This window comes from Arachis hypogaea, chromosome 2 (assembly GCF_003086295.3).
Source record: "Arachis hypogaea cultivar Tifrunner chromosome 2, arahy.Tifrunner.gnm2.J5K5, whole genome shotgun sequence".
Taxonomy (NCBI): domain Eukaryota; kingdom Viridiplantae; phylum Streptophyta; class Magnoliopsida; order Fabales; family Fabaceae; genus Arachis; species Arachis hypogaea.
In genome coordinates, this window is record NC_092037.1 from 58,104,458 (window position 1) to 58,125,945 (window position 21,488).

The 21,488-nt window shown below is 34.9% G+C and overlaps 1 long non-coding RNA gene and 1 pseudogene across 1 annotated transcript; one reads left to right on the forward strand and one right to left on the reverse strand.

Moving 5' to 3' along the window:
- Positions 1-314: 314 nt before the first annotated feature.
- On the forward strand, positions 315-2,525 carry LOC112719334 (signal peptide peptidase-like 2; annotated as a pseudogene).
- A 329-nt stretch (positions 2,526-2,854) lies between these two features.
- On the reverse strand, positions 2,855-3,869 carry LOC140177887 (uncharacterized). The gene is made up of 2 exons (XR_011869464.1): positions 3,734-3,869; positions 2,855-3,163 (listed from the first exon to the last, which is right to left on the reverse strand). It is a non-coding gene; the product is annotated as an uncharacterized lncRNA (long non-coding RNA).
- Positions 3,870-21,488: the final 17,619 nt, after the last annotated feature.

Sequence of the window (21,488 nt, forward strand, 5' to 3'; positions counted from 1 at the left end):
ATATGCTTCGATAGAGTTTCCAGGGTTCTGTTCGGTTGTTCTGCAGATGACTTCTTTCACTTTGTAAAGCTCATTCTTTCACTTGTTCTATTTTAATTTGCTCATATCATAAGATCCTTTTTAATTGGATTTTATCTATTTATTCATTATTTTCTTAGTAGATTGGAACTTTAAAAGGGTTGATAGAGATATTCATTGTTATATAGCTGCTTAATCTATATATATTTTATGTGCTTTCAGGGACTACAAACTTATTTGGTGGCTCTTTTATCATGGTTACTTTTTTTCTCCTCATATGAGTGTAATGTGATACTCATTGCATTTATTTTGAGAATGTTCTTGGTCACTGAGATAGGATATAGCCACTACTAGTTTTTGTGTGCATGTTACTTGTAGTTTCAGGTTCATGTTGATGTTGTCTATTTTCTCTTATCATGTTTTATTTTTCATGATATTAGTTCTCTGTTAATGTTTGATTCAAATAGAAATTGATTTTCTGCTGTTAGGAGTTCTTATTAGTTTTGCACTTCCTTCATTAAGCCTAAAGCTTCGGATTAAACTTTCAAGATAGAAATGAGTGAATTGATCAAATATTTACCTCTTCAGCTGCCTTCCTGTCATGCAGGGTATCACACTGATAATTACAGTTCTTCAGATTGTACGGATACCGAATCTCAAGGTAACAATTCGTTGTCAAATTCATCATTATCTATGATATTATATTGTTGGCTGTTTTTTTGGGATACTACTGAACTATTAACATACCACTTTTCTTCTTTTCCTCCTTGTCTCTGTATCAGGTTGGAACTGTTCTTCTCAGCTGCGCCTTCCTATACGACATCTTTTGGGTGTTCCTTTCTAAACGGTGGTTCCATGAGAGCATCATGATAGTGGTGAGTGTTCTAAAGAAATGCTTTCCCTTTCTTTACAAAGCTCGAGTTTGCTCTAAAGAAATGTTTTCCCTGCTAAAGATACCACGTTTGTTCGATCCTTGGGTGGTTACAACATCATTGGTTTTGGGGACATTATCTTACCAGGGCTTCTAGTAGCATTTTCACTAAGGTTTAATCGGAATTCATTGATAGATAACATAATATGCCCTATAAGTTAACAGATTGAGACTTCAGAGAATATTTAGTATCATATTTTACAATTAATGGATGATTATTCTATTGATATCTTTACAAGTATGATTGGTTGGCAAAGAAGAGCCTTCGCACTGGGTACTTCCTGTCAGCAATGACTGCTTATGGCTTAAGTATATGCTTGATCTGATCCTAGCTCATTGATAAGATCTTTCAACAGAGACAGTAACTTACCTCAAAATCTTTGGACCTAGTTAAATCAGCGGTATTTGGATCGTTACGTAGTAAGGAAAACTGTTTGAAGTTGAATATTATTTCTGTTGCAATGTATTAAGACACAATAAGTTGATATGTGCAGTATTGTAATCTATAATTTATAAGTGAGGTATATTAATAATTATGAAATTTCTTAACACCTTGATTTAGTTAGATCAAGAACAACATTTGTCTTCCTTATGTTCTTATCTTGGCATGCAGAGATGATTTTACATAATCTTTGACTTTTGGTCGATTTGGTCCGCAGGTCTCCTCATCACATACGTGGCTTTGAACTTGATGGATGGACATGGCCAACCAGCTTTGCTTTATATAGTCCCCTTCACACTTGGTAAGTAAAATTATTTGTTTCAGTCAGTTATTAACATTCAAGTACAAATGCTCATTATATCAAGTAGGTATATGATGGTTACTTTGCTCATTTCCCTTGTTTGGATTTACAGTAAGAAAATAGTTAAATACTTGAATTCATCGCAGTATGGACCGGTATTGCTGTTGTGCAAGTACCAAATTCATGTGGACAAATAAGTGAAATGCTTTTATAGTAGTACATGTATATGACATTTAGTTAGGTAATCAAATTGATTGCTATTGCTTTGTCAACTCGATCGACATAACAAACGGTTACAGCATAGCATGTGACAATCCGGGTCCGGTTTCTAAAACCTAACTTCTTGAATCTTAAATGCAGGAACCTTTTTGTCATTGGGAAAGAAGAGAGGTGAACTCAAGATTTTATGGACAAGGGGAGAACCAGAGAGACCTTGCCCTCACATGCAAGAAGAGGTTCAACAATCACTTAACCAGCATTGATCCCTCTTATCAGATTTGTATCTTAGGTCTATTAGTACATAGGAGATTGATAACAACTGGTAGGAGATTTATGTTACATTTTGTAACTTCTCTTTGTAACAAAAATTACAACCAAAATATATATTATTAGAGATGTCAACCAACTATTTTAATGGTGTATGCATGGAAATGTGGAACTGTATTATGTAAGATTATTATATATCTAGGTGGCATGCATGGACTTCTTCAATCGAAAAGAGGGAAGACATGGTAAAGGATGATAACACTAAGAGGCTCTACCATTTCTACTTTAGCAATAATTTTGTATATTATTATTACTATTATGCATAACAAGTTTGAACTCTTAAGTTAGCTAGCTGAATTTGATTTACATATAATGGTTTTTCATATAGATGATGTGTTTGATATGGGATGAAAATGTTTCATATGAAGCTATTCCATGAAATATTTTTCCTTAAATTTGTTTGTTTAGTTGCATATTTTAATGCACAATCTTCAAAATAAACATTACAATGAGCATGTAACTAATTTAAAAATCATGGCTTGTAACTTTATTGTTGTATTAATGTGAACAAGCTTGAAACTTACAACTTGAAACTTACAACTAAAGGTCATAACAACATTCAATTAAAATCAATCCCACACATAAATGGGGACACCTTGTTCTTGCCACAGAGAAAGAGAAAAAAATTTGTATTCCATACAACAAAAATGGTAGCATACAAACAAGGAAATTTTTTTCCATTATTTGTTACCTAAAAGTACAAGGGACTGGCCCCAGAGAATTAAATGGCACTAGGGTCAAGCACCAAAAATAAACTGTAAAGAATAGACTAAAACAAAAACAAGGTTGGGAAAAAAGAAAAAGAAAAACCACTGACATGCAACACACTTTTTTTTGTGCTTGTCAGAATCTCTCAAAATTGTTCTAGCCATATCATCCATCTGAGGTGCACTTGAAAGGATTCATTTCCATTCTGAGTCCAGTCCTAAAAATGAGACATATTTCCTCAGTTATGAACAACAGCACTATCAATGGATTGAAAAAGTTCAAATTTTGAGCATATGTTCAGAAAAATACAAGGAAGCAATCAGCTTCACTAGTCTTGGCTACCAAATTCTTTAACATGTGTAAGTTCCTTTAATGTTTGTCTCACAAGTGAGAAAGCAAGCATCTATCTACCTGTAGCTGAATATCTATCCCCAGATTAATAAAGGGCATTATAAACTAGAAAATCAAATTGTAGAAAAATTTTAACATGATTTTAGAAAATAGCATAACAAAAGAAAATAAGTTTTGAACCCCATCATGAACACTAATACACCAAAATGCAAATGGTGCAGGAAGACACAAGTGAAAAAAGGCCATTTTTTAAAGGAGAAGTTGAATGGGAAATTGAACCATGCAGCAAATTCCTAGTGGTGCTAAATAAATAATGAAAAAAAATCAAATGTAAATTAAAAAAAGGGATTTTCGCACTCATAAGTAATATAAGTCCAACTAGAAAAGCACACTCTAGGTAAGGGAAAATATTGAGACGCATTAGGAGAAAGCGTACACGCATGTCACCTTAGATAACCATTCCCATTGGTAGCAGAAAACGTTGATGTCCTCTCTCTCCCGGATGTTAAAAAATCTTGCATCCTCTCTGTCCAGTCAGAATTTATTCTGCGAGCAAAATCTACTACCTCCCTACATCATCAAAGGTTACCATGCACATGAGCTGGGAGAAAACACGCATCTTTGAAAACATACTAGCATAACCACCACACAAAAATCTTTTACTCAAAATCAGCTAGGGGAAACATGGAAGGAAAATGGAGTGTTGAAAACATAGCCACTACTACTACTAAGGCTTAGCTCAAGTGGTGCTCAAGTCAAATGTAAAATTTCGCCGGAGGCATTCGTGGTTACACTTTGAGAACGACGAATGCGGAGGAGTCACATTAAACTGGTCGCATCATGTTCATATAATGTACTAGTAAGAGGATAAGTGTATCTTTTAACGACCCTGTAAGCTAGAGGAAGTTCATTGTAAGTCTATGACTCTTCATTAAGAAATAAAGGTCTATTTCTGCAGTTTCTGCCATATATAGTGTAAAAGTGACAAATATTTCCGAATGTGGTTTATGAAACACACCCGCAAGGAGTGTTGCTTCACTTCACACAATCTTTGTGTAGTTTTATGTTTTTGTTTTATTGCATTTGATCTGATAGTTTCTTTTTCTATATATTATGATAACTTAGTAGGCAGTAGTTTTAATTAAGAACTATGTGAAGATGCTTTTAATTATAGGTTATTCTGAATTTATTAGTTGAACATTTTGTTTCTCTTTATTTGTAAGAAGTGAGACTAAGGATAATCAACATCATTTCACTTGTGATATTGCTTCTTTAATTTGTTATAGATTAGTTATAAATAACTAAAGTTATGATCAAACAATATACAGTGGTTTCATAATCCTGGTTGTCACTTGAAATAGGTATGTAGCTCAAAAAATGGTCTAACTATGAAATATGTTCTCCATCTCACTAGACCAAAATAAATACTGATGACAGTAAAAGATTAATTTTCAAAGAATGGTCAAAAAGGAAAATTCAGTCACTATTACTTAAATACTTCATACTCAAGCATGCAAACTTGATACGTTAGTACTTGCTCTATAATCCCAGACTAACCCAAAATATCCAGACTTATTTCCATGTGTATTATGCATCTTGAATGTAGCAGTGGCTAACCATACTCCGAATGCATAAGTTATTTGCATGATGATGCAACCTTGATTGAATATAGGACAAAAATTATAACTTCTATGTAACAGATAACACAACACTAATCCCAACCATAACAAATGTGGAAGTATAAGGGACTCAGCGAAAGGAAACGATGGATTCCAATATTTGTGCCTCAAGATTAGCTTCATCGATCCACTTTGAGCTTTGTCGACGCAATAACTCTTTCTTTTCTGCCATCTTCTCACCATGCTTTTTGACCTTCATCCTCCAATTTTCAAGTTTCTCAGCTCTTTCTTTTAACTGGATTCATAAGAATGACACATCAGTAAGCGCATCAAAAGACTGTAAGAGGTTTAACTTAAACACATGAAATCAAGGCTGTGTGCAACAATAGGTCGAAGTATCTCTTTAGCGCACCTGAAAGATTTGAAAACTATACCAAACTCCATGTCAGCTGATTATGGACTTATTTTTATTGTTTCTACATGTTGCATAATCAAATATGAAACTAGTTCCTATTTTATTACTGGATTTTTTGACAGATTAGCAATGTAAAGTATAAACCAGAATGAACCAACTGACAGCTAAATACAAAACAAAGACCATAAAGGCAATAATATTAGAAATGTTGATTACGTAGCTAAGTAATGAACAATGACAATGAACAAGGGTCAATCAATAGTGTGGTATACAAATGCAAAAGATAAAATCTAACCCTTTACATTTGGCCCAAACAAAAGAATATCACAGAAAGGAAAATCAAAGCCAGATTGAGGCCTAGTCAATTTTCAAAAAAAGAAAACAACAAGCCATTATGGCTCAAAAGAAAGAAAACAACACTTATTTCAAAAGTAGTTCAGTCATTAGATCAAGCACCTCGTCTGCACGAACACAACATTGAGCATATATATCTACCTAATTATCCATTGAGACTAATTAACAAACATTTGACGTGCATATTAGCTCAAACCAACAAATAAGCAAACCATCGAACACTTGGTGTGCACAGCGAAATTCATAGAAGGGACAGAAGGAGAAAAAGAAAAACGCACGAGTGTTTCTCTGAATTCTTGTTGTGCGATCTTGCGCTCCTGAGCCCTGATTTGTGCAGCTTCGACCTTGAGCTTCTTGCGCTCCTCATTGGCAACTCTAAGGGCTTCTTTGCGAGCTTCGTCCTTGCGCTGCTTCTCGATCTGAAGCAACTCCATAACAAAGTCATTAATAATCACCAAAGCCACAAGGCCCTTCAATTCAGCACCAGATGCACCACCACTCCTTATCAAAGCTTCTTTTGCAGAAATAAGCTCATATAGAACAACTCTGAAAGCATATACATCTATTTTGGGAGAAACACTTCCATATACATATTTGCAAATAAGAGAATCCTATTATTAAATCCAAAAAGCTCACTTCCATATATATAATACTGAAAAACTTCTACTTTTATTGCTTCTAATTGGAAGCAAGGAGATGAAGATCAAGGAATACTCTTTCAACATTCATAAACTCATAACTATGTACTAAATTAATGGGAAAAAAAAGAACTACCAACACTTTGCAAGTTTAGTTAATGTATAATAGTTAGCATACTTTAATCCTTAGTTTGCCAAAAGAAATTGAATAGAGAGAAAACAGTTCATCATACTCTAATAGTATTATCATACATAAAACTTGACTATGCATGCAGCATCTATTCAACTAAAAGAACTACAATTTAGTTTCTCATTAATAAAAAAATATATGCAACTTTTCTTTCAAATACTTGTAATCAAAACTAGTAACACAGAGAAATTATGAACCTCGCCATTGAGCTCTCCATAATAGACTTCACCAAAACCACCTTGACCAATCTTTTTAGCCAAACTGAAGTTATTTGTGGCATTGGCTAGTTCCTCATACGAAAACTCTGCTGATTTTTCTACCTTAACACCCATAATACTAGTATCATCTAAAGCTGAAGTTCTGTTTTTGGCATTATGAGAGGTTTTGCCAGAAAGAGGGACAATGTATAAGAGTTACTAATCCAAGTATGCTATTAGATAAAATATAAGTCAAAATCCATATACCTTGGTGAACAAAGTTCTCACTGGAATCTTTAGCTACCAATTTTTTGTTCCATATCTTCTTTCTTCTGTAACATTTAACATAAACACAAAATACCAATAACAGAAGTGCTGCTACTATTCCAACAGATATTCCACCAATAACGCCACTGGATAGACCTTTCCCTGTAGAAACAATAGAATAGCACAAAGTCCTTACCTTCACTGTCTTGATATCAAACTCAAATGAAAAGAATGATCAATGATAGAAAAACTGTGCTGAGATTGTCAAACCTCCATTGCTGAAAAGGAAAATGAAAACAGGGTCATTAAGTTTAGAAGATCACTGAAAAATGAAATTTAAATAGCTTGGACAGTAAGGTTAAGAGAAAAGTTACTTTATTTTAAAGGGCACATAGTTTCCATTTTCGTCTGTAAAAAAGTGAAATGAAAGGAGAATCTGAGATATTATTCTCTTCAAAATTTCGAAGTTCCTCGGAAACCAATTTGAAAGATCCAACTATAAGAATGATGTTAATAAGTTAAGCATACTCTTGACAGTATTAGAGACAGATTAATTAACACTTATTCAACAAAGGTTTATCAGAATCATTAACAATGGAGTAATTCACAGTAAAAATAGTAGGATTCACAGATTAATTAACACTTATTCAACAATTATTCAACCCATAACAAATTCACAAATTAACTAACAACAATTATTCAATAATTGTTATAAAAAATTACCTAGAATCTAGAAGCCCTAGAACAGAGCAGAGCAGATCCTGAGCAAGAGGGGGACAAAGGCACGACCGAAGGGATGACAGGTGGAACAGAGATAGCGCCGGCGACGATGGAACAGAGCTGCTCGACGGAAAAAGGAGGCGAGCCTGGCGACGATGGAACCGAGCTGCGCGACGATGCTTTCAAAGCTGAAATAGTAACTGCACGATGGTGGAACAGAGCTGCACGATAACAACAGTGGCTTCGAAGCTCGTTTCGGCGATGGCGGCAGGAGATGGATGGAGGTGAGGGAGTGAGATCAATGATGGAGAGAGGAAGGAGGAGCTCGAGGGTGATGGGAAGGATGGGTTCGCGTTTAGGCGTTGTGTGGAGCTAAGGATAGGAAAAGGAGAGAAGAAGAGGAGCAGAGAGAGAGAGAGAGAGAGAGAGAGGATAGGAAGAGGAGAGAAGAAGATCAATAAGACTGAAACCTTTAAGGCGTGGGAGAAGATTTCTGAACCAGACAAAGAACAATTTTAGTTTTTTATTTTTTTAATATGTTTAATACAGATGAAGAATAATTTTAATTTTTTGTTTTTTTAATATGTTTTTGTTTTGTTGTTTCAATTATTTGAATTTATAAAATTAGGATTAATTGAATTTTAAAATTTAATTAATTTAAAAGGATATTTTTGTCTAATCAAACAAAAAAAGGATGTTTAAGTCTTTTTATAAAATTAAATAAATAAATATTTTTTATTTTTATTTAATTAAAAGGGTATTTTAGTAAAAACAGTAATATACTATATATTTAAAAAAGAAAAAACTAAATGCTGACATGGAAAATAAATTCCACATGTCTTGATGTTATTTGTCCATATTTTAAACGTATCGGTACGTATATATTTATCATCGTACCGTAGCAAACACCTTCATTTAACACCTTGATGATGTGTTAAAAAGATATGAATTGCATTTTGGAGAGAAGTGTCCTCCACATCATCTATGGCTTTACTATAACAATTACAATTCAAACATGGACGGAAATAACATGCCACATGTAAGTGCTTAAATTTTAGGATGACATTAGTATTAGCAAAATTTTTTACTTTTGCTACACAAAAAATATATTATCTATAATTTTGTGTGTATACTTTGATTAAATATTTATTATTTTCACGTTATAGTGTTTGGACCTTTTATCTTGGTCAATAAAAGAGATGAAATTTTTTATAAAGAACTGGCCATTGCTTCTTACATCTTTGGAAACAATTTGAAATCAGAGTAAGTAATGCTAGTTTATTATTCATTTTAATTGCTAATTTGTCACGTAATTATTTTTTTAACCTTTTCTAATACCACAGTATGATACTCTAATTTTATAATTTAAGAAAAGTGCTTGTTCCAAATGATCATTGTCATGGCACACGCAAGACTCTTCTGACTATTATGCCCGGCAAGCCAATGATTGGTGATGTAAGAATTATTTCTGCAGTATTTACTTTTTATGCTTGCAAAATTATTAAATTTACTCTTTATGCTTATCTTAGTTTGTTCGATGCTCACCAAAGGGCCATTTGGGACAAGAGAAAACAAATGTTGCAACCAATGGTATTTGCCCCCAACATTCTCCGTAAGTTTATTAGCAGTTCAAAATTTAGTCTTCAATATTAATATATCTTCCTAGGTATTCTAGAAATATAATAAAATTCTTCACTTTGTTCAATATTCAATGTAGCAAATTATTTTAAGTCCGAAACAGAACCGTTCCAACACAATAAAATACATCAAGGATAACTTCATGGTAGACCTCGGTGGTTTACACAAGGTTTGTTAATTTTGGTCAACATTCAATTAATTAGTATACTAATATTTCATGGCTGTGTTTGTTAAAAACTATCTTCTGAATGTTATTGTAGATTTTTGTGGCAATTTACCTTAATAGCCATTGGTTTCTCATAGTGATTGATTTGCTTCATGAGACCGTGAGATATCTGGAATCATTCAAACATTGAACATTGATGACAGAATGTAAGAGTTTATTTGATGATGTGTTAAATTACCTTAAGAAGTTTTTATCCGACAATAACTTCCAAGAAACACCTTCATATAACACCTTGACGATGTGTTAAAATGGTATGAATTGCATTTTGGAGAGAAGCTTCCTCCACATCATCTATAGTTTTAGTACAATAATTACAATCCAAACATGGACGGAGATGACATGCCACAATGAGTGCTTAAATTTTAGGATGACGTTCGTATTAGCAAAATTTTTTACTTTTGATACACAAAAAGTTATTATGTATAATTTTGTGTGTATACTTTGATTAAATAATTAATATCACATTATGTTTATTGTGTTTGAAAATTTTATTTCAGTAAATTAAAGAGATGAAATTTTTTTATAAAGAACTGGCCATTGCTGCTTACATCTTTGGAAACAATTTGGATCCAAAGTAAGTAATATTAGTTTATTAATTATTTTAATTGCTAACTTGTCACGTAATTATTTTTTTAACCTTTTCTAATATCATAGTATAATACTATAATTTTATGATTTTAGAGAATTACTTGTTCCAAATGATCATTTTCATGGCACACAGAAGACTCTTCTGATTATTATGTCCGACAAGCCAATAATTGGTGATGTAAGAATTAGTTCTACAGTATTTATTTATTATGCATGAAAATTATAAAATTTAGATTAGTGCAGCATAACCATTGATTGTCTGTGCTCTATAGGTTCTAATCATATTTTCTTCCATGCTCACGAAAGGGCCATTTGGGCCAAGAGAAACAAATATGACTACCAATGGTATTCGCCACCAACATTCTCTGTAAGTTTATTAGCAATTCAAAATTTAGTCTTCAATATTAATATATCTTCCAAGATATACTAGAACTACAATAAGATTATTCACTTTGTTCAATATTCAATGTAGCAAATTATTTTAAAGCCGAAACAAAATTGTTCTAGCACAGTAAAATACATCATGGTTAACTTTGTTAGAGGCCTCGGCAGTTTGCACAAGGTTCGTTTATTTTGGTCAACATTCAATTAACTAGTATACTAATATTTTATGGCTGTTTTTGTTAAAAATTATCTTCTAAATGTTGTTGTAGATTTTTTGGCCAATTTCCCTTAATGGCCATTGGTTTTTCAAAGTGATTGATATGCTTCAAGAGACCGTGAGATATTTGGAATAATTCAAACATTGAACATTAATGACCGAGCGTTAGAGTATATTTGACGATGTGTTAAATTACCTTGAGAAGTTTTTATCCGATAATAACTTCCAAGAAACACCTTCATTTAGCACCTTGATGATGTCTTACAATGGTATGAATTGCATTTTGGAGAGAAGCTTCCTCCACATCATCCATGGCGTTACAACAACAATTACAATCCAAACGTCGACGGGGATGACATGCTACGTGTAAGTGCTTAAATTTTAGGATCACGTAAGTATTAGCAAAATTTTTTATTTTTGATACACAAAAAATATATTATGTATAATTTTGTGTGTATACTTTATTAAATAATTAATATTCACATTATTTTTATAGTGTTTGGACCTTTTATTTCGGTCAATTAAAGAGATGAAATTTTTTGATAAAGAATTGGCCATTATTGCCTATATCTTTGGAAACAATTTCGATCCAGAGTAAGTAATATTAGTTTATTAATCATTTTAATTGTTAATTTTTCATGTAATTATTTTTTTAACCTTTTCTAATACCATAGTATAATGCTCTAATTTTATGATTATAGAGAATTGCTTGTTCCAAACGATCATTTTCATGGCACACACAAAACTCTTCTGACTATTATGCCCAACAAGCCAATAATTGGTGATGTCAGAATTATTTCTACAGTATTTATTTATTATGCTTGCAAAGTTATAAAATTTAGATTAGTGCAACATAACCATGATTGTCTGTGCTACGTAGGTCCTTATCTTAGTTTGTTCAATTCTCACCAAACTGCAATTTGAGCCAAGAGAAAACAAATATGGCAACCAATGATATTTTCCACCAACATTCTCTATAAGTTTATTAGCAATTCGAAATTTAGTCTTCAATATTAATATATCTTCCTATATATACTAGAAATATAATAAGATTCCTCACTTTGTTCAATATTCATTGTAGCAAATTATTTTATGTCCAAAACAGAACTGTTCCAACACAATATAATACATCAAGATTAACTTCGTGCGAGACTCGGCAGTTTATACAAGGTTTGATAATTTTGGCCAACATTTAATTAATTAGTATAGTAATATTTCATGGTTGTTTATGTTAAAAATTATATTCTGAATGTTGTTGTAGATTTTTGTGCCAATTTACCTTAATGGCCATTGGTTTCTCATAGTGATTGGTTTGCTTCATGAGACTGTGAGATATCTGGACTCGTTCACACATTGCGCATTGATGAGAGAGGTAAGAATGTATTTGATGATGTGTTAAATTACCTTGAGAAGTTTTTATCTAACAATAACTTCCAAGAAACACCTTCAATTAGAAACCTTCAATTTTCTAAGTATAAATTCAGTGAGCCAATTGTCCCGCAATAATATGCCAAATCATAAGTTTAAAAATAAAAATTTCAAAGTACAGATTCAATTTTTTCGCTGCTTGTTCTTTTATTATATTGCTTTGTTAATATGTGCCTTGAATTATGGCAAAGGAATGACTGTGGTATTTAGGTTGCTCAATGGATGCTCCTCAACCATTATTGGAGACCCGATAAGACATGGGTGAGAAAAATATCATTGTTAATGAAGTTAAGTTTATTTCGTTATCTAATATCATTGTTAATATTTGTTTGGTTGTCAATGATTACTCAAGGATCCGACTAGATGTAGATTTGGTGTATGGTGAGCACAACTCGAATCGGGATATGATAAAGGAGCTCGCTGTTATTAACTCGAATAAAATAATGCAACAGTCTGTGTAACACCCTGTTGCCCTAAGCCTTACCTCTAGCCGTAAAGCAAAGGATAACAAAGTGTCACGTTAGTTCTAAAGCTTATAATAGATAATATATATCCAAGAATTTATATAACTAGAAGCTTGGTGAAGGAATATAGCTCAAAGTCGCATAAAGCGAAATTACGAAACGCGAAACATTCACACACGATAACTAAACGCGTAGGCACGGACAGAAAGAGGACTAGTCACAGCCTGTGGAGTTTAGGCCGGGTAGTCAAACTAAATACAACAGAGTTTTGAAGTTTTAAAACAGCAACAACCTATCTCTCAAAGTTTTCAGAAATAAAGCATCTAAGGAAACAAAGTTACAAAAATATAAAAGATGAGAGAGTAACTACATCGAACATATCAACCTACAAAAAGTGATAAAAGATCCTCCACTCTGTTACCATATCTGCAAACTCACCGTGGTGGGTTGCGACCTGCATCTGAAAAACAACAACAACATATGGTATGAGAATCGGAGGTTTTCAATATGGTAACAGTGCCCAATATATAAGATGTAAGGTCCCGGGATGCTAAAGGCAAACCTAGAACTTCACACCAAACAGATATTCAAGCTTAACAAAAATAAATAACTTAACCATAAACCATAAACAGGGTTATCTAAACTTAGGGGATTTTTAACTAATACCAATCACACTACTGTATCCCACAGCCTTCGCCAACCTACCCTCCACGTGATCCCATCGCCGCTGCCTACCTAACCTCCTCAGCACCAGACAATCACAAGTATATGCAAACAAATAATACATAGGTAATATTCATGTATAGCAAGTAATTCAAGAAGCAGGTGGGCATATTATACAATTAGGCAAACTGCAAGTAATTAAAGCAAACAAGCACAGAAGAGATGCATATGATGAATGCCAGTCCTATTGGCTGTGATATCACATGTCGGTTATAGTACCAAACCTGACACAAAATCCGGTCGGCAACTCCCGGATTAATCTCTCTGTTGCGCATACTCAGGACGAATAATTCTGAGGGATGAGTGCCCTACCACCTTCTCCATTTAGAGAGAAACGTTCCGAGGGAGAGTGCCCTACCACCTTCCTCTGGATGCCGCATGATTACGTGGGATAATGCCCTACCACCTTGTAACCAAAGAGAAAACGCATATTTCGGAGGAATAATTTCGAGGGATGAATGCCCTACCACCTTTTCCATGAGAGAAAAATGTGAGTGGGAAGTCCAGCTTCAACTCTCACATCTGAACATAGGCGAAAGACTGCCACATCCCCTACGACGGAGAACAAAGCATATCACAATCACATAACCCATCTTAGAGACCATTGCTCATAGCACACTGCCATGCATACTCATTTCATTAACCATAATCATTCATTTTCAAGTTCCAACCTCATCATCCATCATTAATATCTCAAGTTCATCATTAATCCGGCTCTCCATTAGTTCACAAGACAAATCCACCCAACTAACATACCAAGCCTAAGTCACCGACTTCTAAACTCATGCACACATTACTAATTTAGTTTACTAACCCATCTCTATTAGTCTTAAGGCCTAATTACCAGTTAGCAATCTTAAACATTAGATAAAGAAGTTTGGAAGGATAGAGAACCCTTGAAAACATAACAAAAACCATTTTCACCAAAACAAGGTCTGTGCGTATGCACGCCCATGTGTGCATACGGATGCCATGTAAAACAGAGTCTGTGCGTACGTACACGCCAAAATTTAGACCATTCTGCATGCGCATCCATGCTCCACGTACGCGGAAGGTCCAGTCAGAGAGGAATGCCCGCGTATGCACCATGGTGCCATGTACGTATGTGCTGCAGAATTCAGAAAAATTCAAGTTGCAGAAATTTCAGTTTTAAACTCCAAATTTTAAACGTTCATAACTTCCTCTACAAAACTTCATTTTCAACAAACGTTATATCATTTTAAAGCTCTTGAAATCATCTTTAATTTAAAATAAAGATCATTCAATTTTACTGTCTGAGGCTCAAGTTATGATCTATCAAAGTTTACCAAAAATCAAGTTTTAGACCAAAAACATCAAAGTTCTCTAGTTTCCAAATTCCAAAACTAAACCAAACCAAAACATACCCAATCATCATAAAGCACTAGCTCTTACATCAATTTACCATTTCCTAGTATTTCCATCACTCCACACCTAATTCACTCAACCATTCCACCATAAATCAACACAAATCTATAATTCCAATTCAATCTTTCCATATCAACAATTTAAACAATCTAATTCCTCGTATACACCCTTCATCAATTTACAACATCGTCACATCACAATCATCATATCACAATTATCATCTATACAATCAATATTCATTTCATCATCTACATATATTAACCAACATCAATAATTCCCATCATAATTCATCAAAATAATCATATTCATCAAAATCATCATACATCATCAATCTAACAGTTATCAAAAACCATTTCAATCATATCCTATAGTCCACTAGCCTAAGTGTCCAGAAACATTACATATTATATAGAGGAAACTGAAACCATACCTTAGCTGATTCCCAAAATGCACCAAACACCAAAACGAAACCACCAAGCTCGATCCAAAAGCCTCAAACCAACTCTAACAAACACCAAAACTCAATCTAACATCATACAACATACCAACATCAAATATAAGGTTCACAAAAATAACTAAACACAAGGTTTTAGTGAGACCTTACCTTACCCAACGATATTAGGGGCAAAATTCAACAATATTCCAACGCTAAATCACCCCTAAACAAACAAAACCATAAAATCTACTCAAAAACCAAACGTAAAAATGTGAAATCACTTAGGGCGGAAAACAGGAGTAGGAGACACGAGTTCTTACCAGAAATGCTTAGTTAGAAATGACGGGCTCAGTGATTGCTCGTCAATCGGAACTCCGTAACTCAAGTTATAGCTCCTAGAAGATGGTGATGAATAGTAACTTCTCTTTTCTTCTCTGTTCACAACCAACAACGCCCCTCTCTTATTTTAGGGCTAGAAATGAGCTGAAATTCTCATTAGCTGTGTTTATATATGTTGGGCTTGGGCTCAACTTGGACCCGGTTCAACCTGTTAGCGTTTTAGGTCCGTTTGGCTCATTTTGGGACAAAACCTTTAAGATTAGCATCTGGTTTTCGATTCTAAATTATTTTTGTCCTTTCAACACAATAAATTTAATTTCCAAAATCTTATTTTTATCAATACGCGGTACCAGTCAGACTAGAGCTGGAAATGCTGGCTTAAGTGTCGGTACATGTTTTTACAAAAAATTTTCATAAAAGATACATTTTCCCACTTAGAAAAATCCATTGAATTCAAATTTCACCATTATATTTAAAAAAACACTTCTATATTTTTGAACATATTTTAGGCAATTAAATTATTATTTTATTAAAGCGGTTTTATGTAAAAACTCTAGTTCTTACATCCTCCCCTCCTAATTAAGAATTTTGTCCCCAAAAAGTCGAATCGTGTGATATATCCTCCACGAAGCGTTTTACCACCAATGTTGTCAACCCAAACAAGTCGTCAAAGCGTCTCATCCATCATAGTTCTACCGTGTCGATGTTCTCTCACACCTTCCGTTGTGTCACTCTGATTATTCGTCACTAATAACTCGAATTACTCCACTATGTCAAACTGAAATTTTTCTTTAAACCAAATAATGCATTTATAACATTTTCCAAAACTGTCAAAATAAGTTCAATCTAAACCAGTTCATTCTTAAAGCTTTTTCAAAAGAGTCAAAAATTATATATTCGTAAATCAATCACTTTAAATCATGATTTTCTTAAATTCATTGAAATCCTTAGATCATAGCTTAAATTTCAAACCAAATTCCCAAATTAACAAAATCATAGAACTCACTTTTTTTTGTAAACCATATTATTCAAACCAAGAGTTCCGACCCAATTTCAAAACCAAACATTTAAACCAAAAGTTCCAAACCAAATTTGAAAATCATTCTAAACTTTAAAACTTTTTTCAACATGATTCAAAGCCATACCGGTTAGAAATAAAAAATCTTAATTAAAATCGCAAAAGCATTCATCCTCATTCTGTAGCTACATCAGTTGGCACTTCCCTTGCCACCAGTGCTGAACCTCACCTATCAACTGATATGCTGCAAACTCCATGGACTGGTTTTTCCAGAACATACTGAGCTCAAACGTAATGGCTAGGTTAAACATTCTCACTATCTCTCTGTTAACATGATCGACCTCATCCGCGAGTCACTATTTGGGGTCCTGTCTACACCAAACAATCAATATCGAGGTGGTTGATGAGCGGATATTTTATACGCTTTTTGGGGGTAATTTCATGTAGATTTTAGCATGTTTCAGTTAGTTTTTAGTAGAATATTATTAGTTTTTAGGCAAAAATCATATTTCTGGACTTTACTATGAGTTTGTGTGTTTTTCTGTGATTTCAGGTATTTTCTGGCTGAAATTGAGGGAGCTGAGCAAAAATCTGACTTAGGCTGAAAAAGGACTGCTGATGCTGTTGGATCCTGACCTCCCTGCACTCGAAATGGATTTTCTGGAGCTACAGGAGTCCAATTGGCGCGCTCTCAACGGCGTTGGAAAGTAGACATCCAGGGCTTTCCAGCAATATATAATAGTCCATACTTTGAGCGAGGATAGACGACGTAACTTGGCGTTAAACGCCAAGTTCATGCTGCTGTCTGGAGTTAAACGCCAGAAAAACGTCATTATCCGGAGTTGAACGCCCAAAACACGTCATAACCTGAAGTTTGACGCCAAGAAGGGCCTCCACACGTGGAAAGCTTTAGTCTCAGCCCCAGCACACACCAAGTGGGCCCCAGAAGTGGATTTCTGCACCAATTATCTTTGTTTATTCATTTTCTGTAAACCTAGGGTACTAGTTTACTATTTAAACAACTTTTACAGACATTTCTTGGACCTCATGACATTTTCAGATCTGAAATATACACTTTGTGACGGCATGAGTCTCTAAACTCCATTGTTGGGGGTGAGGAGCTCTGCAGCGTCTCGATGATTTAATACAATTCCTTTGTTTTCCATTCAAACACGCTTGTTCTTATCTAAGATGTTTATTCGCGCTTAATTGTGGAGAAGGTGATGATCCGTGACACTCATCACCTTCCTCAACCCATGAACGTGTGCCTGACAACCACCTCCGTTCTACATCAGACTGAATGAATATCTCTTAGATTCCCCAACAGAATCTTCGTGGTATAAGCCAGATAGATGGCGGCATTCATGAGAATCCGGAAAGTCTAAACCTTGTCTGTGGTATTCCGAGTAGGATTCCGGGATTGAATGACTGTGACGTGCTTCAAACTTTAACCTGCTGGGCGTTAGTGACAGACGCAAAAGAGTGATTCTATTCCAGTAGGAGCGGGAACCAACCGGTGATTAGCCGTACTGTGACAGAGTGCGTGAGCATAGTTTTCACTGCGAGGATGGGAAGTAGCCACTGACAACGGTGACACCCTACATAGAGCTTGCCATGGAAGGAACCTGCGTGTGAGAAGAGGATTTCAAGGAAGAGTTGAAGTCAGAGGACAAAGCATCTCCAAAACTCCAACATATTCCCCAGTACTGAAAATCAAAGTAACATTGTTCCCTCTTTTATTTTTATAATCAAATCCAGTAATTTCACTTTTAATCCAAATAATCCTATTGACATCCTAACTAAGATTAATAAAATAAATATTGATTGCTTCAAACCAATAATCTCTGTGGATTCGACCCTTACTCACGTAAGGTATTACTTGGACGACCCAGTACACTTGCTGGTTAGTTGAACGGAGTTGTGAGCTTCTCTAACAGTGCTTGAAACTCTTTTATCACAATTTCGTCCACCAAGTTTTTGGCGCCGTTGCCGGGGATTATTGAGTTTGGACAATTGAAGGCTTATTTTATTTCTTAGATTAGGAATAATTTATTTTTATTTTTATTTTTATTTTTATTGTTATAGAGTCATTAAATTTTGATAGGATAGTTTCTTTTCAAGAACATCTGCATCAAGTGTCATATTTATTCCCAATTGGCTAAAGCATTGGCTTATATTCTTGATAAGGGAGCACCAGTACTTTTGAAAATCTTTTTCAAAAATAATTTTTCTTGATTTAATCTTGTGCCAAACTCCAAGTTTGGTGTTTTATTGTTAATTTTTATAATTTTCGAAAATTTTATTAAAGTTTTCTAAAAATTTTAAGTTTGGTGTTCTTCCTTGTGTTCTTGGTGTTCTTGTGAATCTTCAAGGTGTTCTTGAGTTTTTCTTGTGTCTTGATCTTAAAATTTTTAAGTTTGGTGTTCCTTGGTGTTTTCCCTCCAAAAATTTTCGAAAATAAGGAGCATTGGATCTAAAAATTTTAAGTCTTGTGTCTTCTGCATGTTTTTCTCTTTCATCATAAAATTCAAAATTCAAAAATTTTATATTTTCCAACTACTTTTTCGAAATTTTTTTTAGTTTTTAGATTTTAATTTCATTTTTTTTCGAAAAAAATTTATATATTTTTAACTTCTTTTTATTTATTCCATTTTTATTTATTCCATTACTATAAATTCTCAACTTATATTCAATAATGGAAGCAAGTAGGAATGATCAGTCCAAGAGGACTCTGGGGTCATATGCTAACCCCACTACTGCTTCATATGGGAGTAGTATCTGCATACCCTCCATTGGAGTTAGTAGCTTTGAGCTGAATCCTCAGCTCATTATCATGGTGCAGCAAAACTGCCAGTATTCTGGTCTTCCACATGAAGAACCTACAGAGTTTCTGGCACAATTTCTGCAAATTACTGATACAGTACATGATAAGGAAGTAGATCAGGATGTCTACAGATTATTACTGTTTCCATTTGCTGTGAAAGATCAAGCTAAGAGGTGGTTAAATAACCAGCCTAAAAACAGCATAAAAACATGGAAACAGCTGTCAGAAAAATTCCTGAATCACTATTTCCCTCCCAAACGGATGACACAGCTAAGGCTAAGCATCCAAGGCTTCAAACAAGGAGATAATGAATCCCTTTATGATGCTTGGGAGAGATACAGAGAGATGCTAAGAAAATGCCCCTCTGAAATGTTTTCAGAATGGGTGCAATTAGACATCTTCTACTATGGGCTTACAGAAAAAGCTCAGATTTCTCTAGACCACTCAGCTGGTGGATCTATACACATGAGAAAAACAATTGAAGAAGCTCAAGAGCTCATTGATACAGTTGCCAGAAATCAGCATCTGTATCTGAACAGTGAATCTTCCATGAAAGAAGAGGCTAAAACAGTAACTGCAGAACTCAGTCCGGTGGATCAGGCTAATGAATTCAATCAGCAATTAGATTTTCTAACTCAGCAGCTAGCCGAATTCAAGGAAATGTTACAGGAAACAAGAATGGCTAACAGGAACATGGAAGTGCAACTAAAACAGACAGAAAAGCAACTGTCAAAACAAATAGCAGATGAATGCCAAGCAGTTCAATTAAGAAGTGGGAAAACATTAAATACCCCACTTCAAAGCAGCAAGAAGACAGGAAATGAACAAATAGCTACTCAAAATCCCTCTAAGGACAAGCAGAGCCCAGAGAGGGATAAAGCTGGCGCTGAACGCCCAAACCATGCTCATTCCTGGCGTTCAACGCCAGAAACAAGCATGGATCTGGCGTTGAACGCCCAAAAGGAACATGGTTCTGGCGTTCAAACGCCAGAAACAAGCAGGGAGGTGGCGTTTAACGCCACCCCAGCTTCCACCCCTGGTATTCAAACGCCAGTGGGTGATCAGTCACATACAAGTGCTGATAACAATCCTTCTAAAAAGGCTTCCCAACCCACTTCTGTAGGTAATAAACCTGCAGCAACTAAAGTTGAGGAATACAAAGCCAAAATGCCTTATCCTCAAAAACTCCGCCAAGCGGAACAGGATAAGCAATTTGCCCGCTTTGCAGACTATCTCAGGACTCTTGAAATAAAGATTCCGTTTGCAGAAGCACTTGAGCAAATACCTTCTTATGCTAAGTTCATGAAAGAGATCTTAAGTCATAAGAAGGATTGGAGGGAAACTGAAACAGTTTACCTCACTGAAGAATGCAGTGCAGTCATTCTAAAAAGCTTACCTGAGAAGCTTAAAGATCCTGGGAGCTTTATGATACCATGCACATTAGAAGGTGTTTGTACCAAGCAAGCTTTATGCGATCTTGGGGCAAGTATCAACCTAATACCTGCATCTACTATCAGAAAGCTTGGTTTGACTGAAGAAATCAAACCAACCAGGATATGTCTTCAACTTGCTGATGGCTCCATTAAATACCCATCAAGCGTGATTGAAGACATGATTGTCAAGGTTGGGCCATTTGCCTTTCCTACTGACTTTGTGGTGCTGGAAATGGAGGAGCACAAGAGTGCAACTCTCATTCTAGGAAGACCTTTCCTAGCAACTGGCCGAACCCTCATTGATGTCCAAAAAGGGGAAGTGACCTTAAGAGTCAATGAGGAGGAGTTCAAGTTGAATGTTGTTAAAGCCATGCAACATCCAGACACCCCAAATGACTGCATGAGTGTTGATCTTATTGATTCTCTGGTAAGAGAGGTCAATATGGCTGAGAGTCTCGAATCAGAGCTGGAGGACATCTTTAAAGATGTTCAGCCTGATTTGGAGGAATCAGAGAAGATAATAGAACCTCTGAAAATCCCTCAAGAAGAGGAGAAACCTCCAAAACTCGAGCTCAAACCATTGCCACCATCCCTGAAATATGCATTCCTGGGAGAAGGTGAAACCTTTCCTGTAATTATAAGCTCTACCTTAGAGCCACAGGAAGAGGAAGCACTAATTCAAGTGCT